A 12,116-nucleotide genomic window follows, 5' to 3' on the forward strand; every position below is an offset into this window, starting at 1 on the left:
ATGATAAAAATCAGACAACTGTTTGTTTTGTCTGTTCAATTAATTAAATTGTGGGGCGGATATTAATTTTCTACGGTATTACACTTAACCCTTCAACTCCCAAGATTTAATGGTTAATTCTCCTCTATAGTTGCTATATATTTCATTGTAAATTGCTAACAGAATTTGGTGTTAGATCAAGACAACAACTTCTACCTGATAAGTTTAAGTGTTCTCAATAGGTTTTTTGTTGGATATTACATGGATATTATGAGGAGAAGTTGCAAGTCAATCAAATCTGGGAGTTAAAAGGTGAACTATCGGTTCAAACGTAAGCGTGCGTCCATATGGATATGAATCACGCGGAAAGTTTGGAAAGCACAAGAGAAGCGTCAGAATTGCTCGAGGCGCAGCAACTCTGGCTTTTTGAGTGCTCTCTCTTAAAATTTCCAACGTGCTTCATATCTCCATGAATGCAAAGCTGATGTATGAACCAACTGTTTTAGAACATTATTGTCGATAGTACTTTGGCTTTTAATTCTTAAAATAATGGACTTTGTACGCGCGTTCTCTTTGGTCAAGTGGACAGTTTAGATGAGAATATGACGTCACACTATTCGTGATTGCCAGCACAATTTGAAACATTTAAAGCTTCGCATTATCGTAAAGTAATTTCAAGTACAAACGACAAATCTCAGAAAAAGAGAAAAATTTGCCATGCATTGATTTGGAGTTTGGCAATCTCTTCCCCCCTCCCCCCCTCCCCCCGAGCCAAGGAAAGTAAACGAAAGAAGAAGTTAAGCGCTTTGACGATCTTAATGATCGAGGACGACCTCGTCGTGAGAACTCATGTAAAGACGACAAAATATGCAACAAAATGCGCAGTAAAACTTTTTTGAGGAAAACGTTTTTTCTTGTTTAAAAGACAATAATGAGTACGGAATACTTAAAGAGTCACACCGATAGTTCAATCAGGTCGGTAAAAAATTATTCTCCTTTTAAGTATATTTTGTCGACTTCGTTTTCCTAGAGCATTTTTTTTCTCGTCTATTTACATGAAAAACGGGCCTTTGTTTTGATTTTTCTGAAAAGATAAGTGAGCGGAGAGACAAAATACAAGTGACTGAAAGTGTGAATTCAAACTTAACATTGTTCAGAAGTGTAAATGCCAATGTTGTAGAGGCTATTTGTCATCGTCAAGGTCAGCATGTACATTCCCGTCGTCATCATCATCATCATCAGCTTTATCATCATCATCACCGTCGTCGTCATCATCATCATCATCATGATCATCAAAGTCATCATCGTTATCACCTGGATGTTTCTCTATAAACACCTCCGTAACCGGCCTTTGTTCCAAGGGTTGAACTACAGGTACCGCGAAATAAACAATGATTCAGAATATTTGTCTTTTTGTTTTTCGGTCATTTTGTCAGTAATCTCTAATTTCTTTCGTTTCTTGTTGGTGTAAACGGTCCGGGCCATAGACTGCCTTGTCTCTACCATGACGTCATGGCATGTCCGTCGAAAATGAGATTTGTAGTACAGTAATATGGAAATCAATAAGTCAATGATGTCTCTTGAAATTTTTAATTCTGTTCTGCCGTCTCCTTCGCATTACAATATGGCCGCCACGAGAAAGCCAGCTAGAAAAAGTATCGTCCCAATCCTCTCTCGGTCACATGAGTTTGTTTTGGTTTTGTCTAGACCAATCATGCTAATAAAATGCAGGAGCCGATTACTCCTGAAAAATGGTATAGACAAAATTGTCCATGGTCCGGACTGGTAAAGTACACCGCCAAACTGCAAACCTGACTTTCAAAATGGCCTTTCGCTCATATTACTCTTGTTAACGACAGTCCCAATAAATTTGATGTTGTTTTAGAGATCGATTTGATATGATTTCAGTTCAAAATAGTTTTCATGTTTGAATAGATTCACTAGTGGGTTCTTTTCAACAAACATATATGCCCTCTGAGTCCTTATACATTCAGCTGCATGATTAGTAATGATAATAGGACCAAGTGGAATCCAATTCGATCTATAATCATACGAGTGATTGACAAAATCGGACGACCGCGAGGAGAGAGTCCGATTTTTTAATCACGAGTATGATTACGGACAGAATTGGACAACAAGAAGTCCTGTTACCAATTAACTATCACCATTTCAATTTCCGAAAAAACAAATACACCCAGAAAAATATCTCCAGTGTCTTAAGTTAAAAATTCCTTCATTTTGGAGATTACCCAGTTTTTCTTTGGATAAGCGGTTGTTGCGATGGTTATTTTGATCATTTCTGTTATTAGTGGATTAGGTGAGTGGACTTAGTATGATTGGCTGCTTCAACTGTCTGATTAAGGGTGTCCAATTACAGCCACCTGTGCGATTACACAGTCCGATTACAACTGTACAGAATGATCAGTGAAAAATGAAGCTGAAAATGCACCAATAACATTTGAGGAATTTGTATTGTTTATGATAGATAATGTTACCTGCATGTTTCCCAGCAACAGCTGCCATGGCTGTACTGTATGCACTTAGAGGTCTCGCTAGAGCCGTTGGATAAGGAGATGTTCCTTTCATTCTAAACAGAATATACACAGCTAGGTATCATTTTGTACACATACTGCTTCTCAATAATGCCAGTTGTTATCAGTGTTTAAAAAAACTCGTAAACTATTGGAATTGACACCAACACAGTCGCCGCAGAGAAAGCTTTCACGAAATTCTTTGGGTAAAGGGCGCTGGATTGGGACTCAAGGGCTTAGCTAGGGGGTTCTGAGGAACACGTAACCCTACCCCCCTCATAAGCCTTTTTTTGTCTCATTAGGTAAAACACGGCGTGGAGGTCGACATGTCAATCTGGTGAGTACCCTTTGTGTGACACATTGTGACCCCCATTTGAAAAATCCTGGCTATGCCCTTGTGTGTGATGATTAGTAAAAAAAGGAAAGTCTACATCTAAAACCAATGCAAAAAGAAAGCTACTAAAATAATAGGCTCTAATAAAATGGGCTAATAAAAAAATTAACCGGTATGCAGAAACATATTCCCTAACCTTTAGTATACTTAAGCAAAGTTTCTGGCGTCAAACGCAGCCGAGACAAGAAAGGCAGCTTCTCTGTTATCGGTGGTTGTATGCAATTTATCATTTTTGTAGTGTTTAGACTCTTGCTTGAAGACTTCAGAAAGATAAGTTAACTCAAGAGTTTGAAAATCAAACAAGTTAAACATGAGCGCACAATCTGTACCGAAAATTTCAATACTTTACCTTTCAAATTGGCCCAGCCTTTTAGCAAGAGTCACGGGATACCAAAGTTGTGTAAACGAAGGAGTCACGTCAGATGCTAGGCTGACTGAGGACTGTTTGATGTTTACTGGACTTAGTTTAGTCCAGGTTTGATCTCCTTTCAAACGATCCACTCTGACAGTGCCATGGACTGAATACAAATAAGTGTTGAAATAATTATAATTATAAAAATGATAATAACATCACTTCATTAAAGGCGCTTGTACATTGCTTTTGTAATTGAAAATAGATGTGGTGATCCCTTTTAACACTCAGCGCGAGACTGAACTCAGTAAGAGTTCTCTCATAGTTACGAACTAATGACAAGTTTGCGAAAATATTCTCTCTTAAATGAAAAATTAAAAGCCTATGACATGTGATGACATGATCACAAACGCGTGACAACTTTGGCTAGACGATAAAAATAGTAGACCAATGAGAGTGCAGTGTTGAAAGATGGTTAAGCGGTGATCAATACAAAAACAAACAACTGCCGGCCGCTGCGTCAAAGATGAATATTGACCAAAACTTTAAATAAATTTAAGCACTCGTTCAAATAACATGATACCAATTGAACTCGAGCGAAGAAAATTGTCACTCAAACTTTAATATATTCATTACTGATCTATGGCCAATTTACAAATGACTGCTCTGAGAAAGTCGTCGTTGAACCTTGATTCCTACATCACGATCCTGTAACTCTCTCTCTCTCTCTCTCTCCTGAAACTCTCATGACGTTTTGAGTGTAAAAATACCTCACCTTGGCACTGAGGCGGTATAGTCCGTATGTCGACATCAATAAACACTGGCTTGCATTTTAGGTCGACCAAACAATGACTTCTGATTTCTGAGCATCTCTCAGAGAGGCACGGATTAAAGCTGCAAATCACTTGTGGGATTTTTGAGTAGAGGCTGTCTATTCCTTTAAAAAAAAATGAAGCATCCAAGTTAAATTGCACCTTTGTGCGCCACTTTGTTGAAGATTGAAAGGCTTAATTTGGCCATTCTTCTAACGCTGTGTTAGAGAATTATCATTCCCTCGAGCTGAAAGTATAGTTACAAATTATGCAGATCAAAATCATATAAGTTTCCTGAAGTGACTGCTAATAAGACTACACTTACGATGTGTGTGTTCTGTCGATACTATTCCAAATCGTTTCGAACTTATGTCACGATTAAGTGTGGTCGAAATGCGCATCATATGATTCGGAGATACAAATCATATGATTAGAGAACAGAGGGTGATGAAAGGTGAAAATGTGGGGAGATGAATATATTTAGCACCAGGCGACGGGTGCTTAGGGTGGCTCTGTAATATTGTCTGTTAAAAGAGTAGCTACAGGACGACTTCCCCTTGACTTTTGGCCGGATTTTTCTTCGTTTTGTGGGGTAAAAAGTGAGATAAAATCGACCTCGATCACCCTTACAGTAACTAGTTTCGAGGTTCCTGTTTATGGAACGACAGGTGTTTAATGTAATTAGTTAGGTCACTGAGTTCTCTTTTACTTTGCATGTGAAACGTACCCTTGCATTTCGGGAGCATCTCCCCATTGAGATTGAAGAACGAAGGATTGCACTCGAAATCAGTGATGCAGTGCGCTGCTGGGTCATAAAGACATCCAACCTCTTCACAAGGGTTAAAATCACACAACGTCTTTGGATCAACATTAGCAACTTGAAGACCTAAATGGGAGACATAATTTATCCAATTGCTTGAAGCTCTAGAGTGAAATATCCAATTTGAGAGGCCTCTGGTCTTAAATAACCGGTGATATGTTGAATCCGACACACTCGGACGATCAAATCTTGAAAAGTATCGCCATTACATCTGCGTGCGACAGGAGAAAACAACCAGGGAATGAAAATGATGTAAATCACAAAACAAAGTCCAAATGCACGCACGAGGACATTGTTAGCTATGATTGGCCAAAACTGTTAAACACACTCAAAATCATGCGTACGAACAAAAGTATACCCAGCGAGAGGGGAAGGTGCGTATTCGAGCCAATGGGTTCAAAACTATATGAAACATGTGATGAAAAAAATGTATACTTGCGATCTTTATCTAGAGGCGCCTGATTGCATAATCTATGCGCTGGCTTTCTGGTTAGCGCGCTGAGCTTCTGATCGAGAGGTCTGGGTTCAAGCCTTGGCACGGCTGGGTCAATGTGTTATGTTTCTTGGGAAGACACTTAAAAACTCTTACAGTGTCTCTCTCGAATCAGGAATATAATTGGGCAATAGCACATTGCTAAGGTGACCTGATAAAATTTAACCATCGATGAAATATTATCCCATTCTTGTAGAATGTGCCATGGAAACTTAGTACCAGCAACGGCCTTCGTGAGCCACTCAGTTTTAAGATTAAACGTTTGACTTCTTTTGCACTCACTCTTCAAAGTTTTCGCGGGACACTTGATGTTACTGCACGCTTTTGTCTGAAATAGGTCTTTAGGGTCGCATTCTGTCCCGCCATATCGAGGCACAGGTTTATTACATTCCCGATGACGCATCCTCACCCCATTCCCACAGGATTTTGAACAAAGACCGAATTTGGACCACTCGCCAAAGCCTCCGTTTACTGAAAAGAAATAAGGTGTTTGAGGTGGGTTCAAAGTGGTACACCAACGAAATACAGGATCAGAATGATTAATTAGCATTTTGTCAGTTTCTCTATTTTATTTTGCAGGTAACAGTTTTAGGTTTCGATTACCTGTTAATAAGTGGATCAAGCTTTGCTATTTCTAGTTATTTTTTAGTTTATATTTCGAATGACAAGCGTAGTACTAGAAGAACTATGAAAATAAAAGCAAAACCATGACAATAATTGTATATTCAGACGTCTTTACCCGGGCAGTGTTTCCGGTTACATGGACGAGTCTCTACACTTGTTCCGAAACAAGACTGACCGCCATAACGGGGTTCTGTACATGATCTGGTGCGGACACTGAGACCTCTTGTACCACAGCTTCTACTACATGTGTGCCACTTGCTCCACGATAAAAATCTGCCATGTACTGAAGGAGAAAAAAATGACATCAGCGATGATTAATTTTAAAGGTTAGCGATCAAAGAGTTACTCCTGGAGGGGGGTACGGGGGAGGGGGGAGTGGGGCTTGGTTGATCTTTAAAATCAGTGCTATGAAATTAAACGAAACCCTTTTTATCCAAAATGTGGATAAAGAGTGGGAATCACTCATGGGAAAATTTCACGTCGTCATCGTCATTGAAATCATCGTTATCATCCAACTGCATCGGACAAGCTGTCTTCGGACAAGCTGTCTTTGATTACTTCCTGTTTTGTATCGTGTTTCATCCCATAATTTACGGAATGCTATTGGCAGACCGTTTTGAAGTCAAGGATAAGTGACCCCGTACAAAACTGTGTAGCGCCTTCTCCCCCGTCTGAGTTACTTCCCTTCCTATCATATTCTTTGTGTATTAACCTAGAAAGCTTAGACGACAGATAGCCATTGGAGCCTCAGAATAATTGAACTTGAGTTCAAAAATATACAGAAGTAAGTACTCGTAGATAATATTTCTTCGTATTAAGTACAAAAAGTCATCAAAACTTAAGCGAAGTTTTGTGGACTAATTTGACACCTACCAGGGCAAGGCTTAAGGACGCATGTCTCCTCTTGGTCGCCGCTGACAGCGCAGTCTCTAATTACCTTCGCCCTGGATGAGCACTCATATTGAACTCTTTTCCTTTTGGCCCGATTTCCACACGACTGAGTGCAGGAGCTCCAAGCAGACCACCTTGTCACGAGAATTTCCTCTTTGTCTGGTGCTGTTTAGAACATTACAAATACACAAGGTAAACTAACATATGAAAATGGCTGATCAGCATGGATCGGACTTCCTAACCTTTCATAAGACTTGGTAATAACAAATGACCAAGCTTCTCAAATAGAGAGCGTGACATGTAACGCAATTCCAGTCACAGTGTATACCTTCCCATTTGGCGCACTGAGTTCCTTTTGATTCTCTCTTGGTCATCAATGCGGACTCCCGCAGCAGCCGAAGCAGATTGCCAAACAAGAGCTTAAATTCTATTATTTTGAAATATTAAATATTCCCATAATTTACCTTGATCTACGAATTCTGTCATCTCTAGAACGCCTGAGCCCGGCTTTCCCTCTGCAGCTGATTCAATATCCATGTTTAGAGGAGAATCCTTATCAAAATGTACCGGTAAATTTCTGGTTCCGTCTTGGATCTCAACCTCCACGAAACTAGGTCTTTTATGATAAGCTTTGTCTCCGATCGCAAAATGCGAAGCCTTTGTATCAGAAATTTTCCTGGAGGGACTATATTTCGTCTTAGGCGCTGGTGGTAAAATAACCGAGTTGGGCCTTTCCCCTTCTTTAAAATGGAAATCTTGTTTTTCTAATTCATCTTTATCCGTCATATTTATGTGACTAAGTTTTCTGAGGCTTTGTTTTTCATTCGGGTGCGTGACATTTATCAACCTTGCGTGACTCAACGCGTTTATGATGTCGTTTTCCAGTTTCAAAAGTTCCTTCCGGCTGGCATTTCTCATAATCTGGAGCTGTGTTTGTTCGAGTGTATTTTCCAAATGTTTTGGTAGCTGCTTTTTTTGCGTTTTTTGTTTAGTGGCTGGTCCCCCTTGTTTATGGTGTTCTTGTCGGTAATTGTCACTGTGCACCCTATGTTGATGCTTTTTGCTGTACTCAGTATGATGGAAATCAGTACCATACTGTTGTTGCGGTCTTTCGTTTTTGTTCGGTTTTGACAAATTCCACGACCTAACAAAGCTTAATGCATTAATGATGTCCTCTTCTAGTCGCAAAAGCTCTTTTTGGCTCGCATTTTGCATCAGTTGCAGCAGGTTTTCATCAGAGGTATTTCCCGCACTTATCCTTAAGTTATTATTCGTCGACCATGACTTTGTGCGATTCAATCGCGGGTGACTATTTATCAGAGGTGAGCCTTTGACGGAACCAAATCCCTTGCTCTTGATTATTTTGCTCCACCCTTTTTCCAACAGTCGCGTCTCGTTCTCCAAAAGAAGGTTGTGTTTCAAATGAGGTTCCTCTGTCTTCCACCCCTGCTCCTCACCAGTGCCATTTGGGTGTGGCCTTTTCCTTTGGCGAATAAATTTCAATATTTTATGTAGGCTCTCTTCCATAATACGATGTCTCATTTTGACTTTAGCCTCACTAGTGAAGTTCTTGCCTAACCTTTGCTGTAGTTTGGAATATTCGGTGGAAGTTTCGTTGGAGGAAGAATTGAAACTGTTAAAAAACTTGATTAAGTCATCAAAATGTTTTTTGGCCGCAGGATTTATAGGAAAAGTAAAATTTCTCTTCAGTTTCGTGTTGTTAAGGGAAGTATCATTTCTCCCTTGGTGGACGTCGATCGGCCATGAGACATGTTTACCACGTGTGACATTATGATTAGCCACCAGAAATTTGTCCTTGGGTTTAATTTTAAGCAAATCAACGCCGGTTCCACTTTTTAAGTGTAAACTTGTGTTACTTTTTACATTTGCCCAAACATTATTGGAATGTACTAGTTTTGGTTTCATGTGATGGTTGGAGTGAGTCTCGCTTTTTAAATTAACGTGTGGAGATTTGCCTTCTCCAGACAGATTTTTGTGAAACGAAACTTTTTTCGCTGTTGAGGGTAAGATTCCTATGCTGGCATTGTGAGCTTTACTTGCATGACCGTCTTTCGTGAGAAAATGACTTGTTTTAGTTTGCTTGTAAATATTTTTATGAGTTAAGCCATCAAAAACTTCAGGTTCCTCTTGAATATTTTCCACCTTTCTTGTAACGGGCAACATATTCTTGACGCTTAATAATTGTGGTGGTGGCGAAACACTCTTGGGACTTCCTTTGATAACATGGATGTTTTCATTGTCAGTTACTGTCTTTTCAAAGGAGGCGTCTTCAGGAAAATCAGTTGGTCGAACATTCTTAAGTGGAAGACTTATGGGCGTGCTATGTATAACTCCTTTACTTGGAGAAAGCGTTCGAATAAGGCTCGAATTATTGTCCAGAACCTTGCTGATAATAGGCTTATGTAAAATAACGACGCGTTCATCTTGATTAATCCCATTCCTTGCCCCATCCATCAAATTTGCCTTGTTCGCTTTAACGATCCCTCCATGATTTCTTTGGTTCGCCGAGGCAATTGTCTGAAGTTGATTTCCGCGAAAGGGTATCCGGATCGGCCAGGAAAAAACAGAACTGTTAAACGGTCCATGTTTCCCAGGAATGGAAACACGCGAAATAATCCTGGACTTGCTGGAAGATGCATGAGCATTTGCAAACTTTTGTATCTTTTCAGTCACCTGCGCCTTTCCAGAAGAACTATGTAAAAATACTACTTTGGGCGTGAGATATTTGGATTTTGCGAAAGGCAAAGTAGAATTCTTGTTTACAAAGGGAGATTTGTTAAAATTGCCTTCTTGGGGTTTATTAGGAAAATTTTCCTCGAAAATTTCAACGAGTGAGTCAGCCACTGGTTTGGCGGGTGTTGCTGGTCGCACCACAGCTTCATCGATCTCTTCGACTTTCTCATCTGAAGAAGCTTGCAACTGGATTTGTTTTCCCCTCAGAGCTACATTCGGTAAGCGACTGACAAAATCCCTTCTTCTATTAAATTTACCTGAGGAAATATTTGCTGTTGAGAATGAAACAAGAAACTTGTTGGCTTAGCAAAAAAACTTGGATTTCCATGAAACAGACATTCAGAAAACTTCTGCCTGTATGAGCATGTCAAATGTTCTAACAAATGCGAAAAAATTATGAGAACCATTCAACATTCCAGTCGAATTTAACGCTTGACTAAAATACTGGCAGGAGGTTAGTTACATCTCATTGCCCTGTCTGAGTCATTTGTCGTTCAGTTAACCATGGGCGAAACAGGTTAAGTGGTGTTAGGCCAGCACCTAGACGGAGTAATGCTAGCTATGTCTGATAGAGAGCTGAAAAGTATCTCATGTTCAACAGTACATCTGAGTAACGAGAGATTAGTAACCTTTCACATCACAGAGTAACAGTCAGTTTGCGCGACGAGTTATGGCCAAACTTTTGTAAAACACCTACTTGAACCTGCACTTACACAGACTGACTTTTCAAAACCGTAACCAACTGAACGCATTTCCAATGATTGTTTGCTTTTTTGTTTTTTTGTTTTTTGTTTTTTTATTTGTCGATCTTAGATGAACAAACCATAACAAACCACCCCGTGGTACATTTTTGTTACTTAAATCAGTTCAAATGCATCAAATACACGACCTCTACCACGCACCATACAGTAATTACCTTCATGTTTGCTATCGGCTTCTGAAATGTGCCCCTTTCCACAAAAAGTCATTCTTGCGTACAGCAGTGTCATTAAATACAACCAGACACTCGCCTCTATCTTTCCTCTCATTTTCGTGGTTCATCCTCTTCGTGTAAGCGTAGTAGAGAGTGATTTTTGATACTTCGCTTGGCTGACTTTCAAATCCTTAAAATGCTATGGATGTCAGGCTATGTGACAAGAACCAGCAGCTTTAATGAGCTCCTGGGACCGAAACCAACCAAACACATCGTGGACAATGGTATGGTAGTGTTTCAGTCAATAGGGCACAGCGATGCGTTTCATTGATTTGAGTCACCTGTTTCCCAAGGCTTTTATATCCATGTATTAAAAGTTACAAATGCCTTACTTTTACGATATTGCTTTGTAAAATTCGCTCAAGTTGGTTCCTTACTTAGAATTTTGGCGTTAAACCTCCGACAATCTGTCCCATCTTATAATACGCAAATATTACGGGGCGTGAGCCGAATACTTCTGATATGACGTAAACTACGTGATTTGTAAATGAATTGGAGCTCTTAGTAAATTATCTTGAGAATTTATGAAGTGCTGTAGCACAGGATTAAAGGAAATTTCCATATTCAATTTTAAAGTTTCGCAGAGGTAGTACCCAAAGGCAATTGAAGTGTAATCCAATGCGCTGTAACAGTAGTAGAGCAGTGGTCTGCTAACGTCAATCATTTGCTGAACCAAGATAAGTGCAAACAATTGATTATTGACTTCAAGAGAACCAAACACCAGTTCGACGCTGTAACCGTTAACTCTGGAGAACTTGGACTTGATTCCCAAGCAGAAATGTTATGGGTAACCATATCTAATTCAATGGTATTTCCACCATGCATTGCGAAGACCTAGAGTGTGTACAGAAACAGCGCTTTCCGTAATTGGCCTTTCATATCATCATAGTCTAGCATCGTATAACATCAGATCTTTGAAAGACAGGCGCAAAAAACAGTATTATAAACTCTAATACTGCGCGTAAACTCCATCGTCTATCGCTACCCAAGAGCGTTAGCAGATACAGTTTTAGAAACCAGCGCAAGTCAACGTTGTCAGAAATGCACACAAATCGTCACACGGACACATTTATTCTATCCATGTCCAATCGGTAGAACTTTTTCACGCAGTCTTTTTCTTTAAAGCTGTATTACATGGAATTGTTATTTTATAAATGTGTATATAACGTTAAATTTTTTTTAGTATTCATGCAATTCAGCCTTAGGAGGCTGCGAATTTGGATATCTTAATAAACTATCTATCTATTATCTATCTAAGTTTTGCCCCCACTTGATTAGATCCCCGCAAAATTTTATCATAAAATGCGCTAATATATAAGGGAAGTGAAAACTAACTAAAGGTGAGCTTTTTATCCGGGCTTAGCACGAATCAACTTTCAAACAACTGGGTTCTAAAAAATACTTCAGCCAAAGATAACTGTGTATTGAGGTGAATCAGACATAAACTCATTTCAAAGGTTATCAACAACTTCTTTATTAACAAATATTTTTTA

This window comes from Pocillopora verrucosa, chromosome 2 (genome assembly GCF_036669915.1).
Source record: "Pocillopora verrucosa isolate sample1 chromosome 2, ASM3666991v2, whole genome shotgun sequence".
Taxonomy (NCBI): Eukaryota; Metazoa; Cnidaria; class Anthozoa; order Scleractinia; family Pocilloporidae; genus Pocillopora; species Pocillopora verrucosa.